General features: G+C 31.0%; 1 pseudogene; it reads right to left on the reverse strand.

Moving 5' to 3' along the window:
- Positions 1-216: 216 nt before the first annotated feature.
- LOC150001894 (U1 spliceosomal RNA) lies at positions 217-360 on the reverse strand (annotated as a pseudogene).
- Positions 361-610: the final 250 nt, after the last annotated feature.

Genomic DNA, 610 nt, shown 5'->3' on the forward strand with positions numbered 1-610 from the left:
TAAGTTTAATTGTAGAATATACATGACAACTTGACACTAGTTAATCCTATAAAGTTCATTTTAGTAGCACTCATATAACTCTTCAACAAATACCATCCATGGTATAAATATGTATTTTTTTACCATAATTGTAGAAAAGTTAACAATACCAAAGTGGCTAAATTACTTTTCATTTAAGATTTTTTTTTCTTCTTTTTTTCTTCTTTTTTTTTCTTCTTCCCCCACTACCACAAATTATGCAGTCGAGTTTCCCACATTTGGGGAAATCGCAGGGGTCAGCACATCCGGAGTGTAATGGATAAGCCTCGCCCTGAGAAAACCACCTTCGTGATCATGGTATCTCCCCTGCCAGGTAAGTATCATTTAAGATATTTTCAATTAAAACCTTTTTATTTACAATTCTATATCTCACTCCTTGCTGCAGATATAAACTTATGTACAGAGACACAAAGCATACTGTGTATTTATAGGTGTTTCTATATATTTAGTATATATTTAATAAAGGTCAAGAATAAAACTGCAAATGAGATTTATGATAGTGTTGTGGAGATTCATTACTGTCATTGCATGAAAAGTATAATTTTCTTAAGAGAAATAATGACATATACAT

This window comes from Furipterus horrens, unplaced genomic scaffold (genome assembly GCF_987537825.1).
Source record: "Furipterus horrens unplaced genomic scaffold, mFurHor1.1.pri manual_scaffold_9, whole genome shotgun sequence".
In the NCBI taxonomy this organism is placed as follows: Eukaryota; Metazoa; Chordata; class Mammalia; order Chiroptera; family Furipteridae; genus Furipterus; species Furipterus horrens.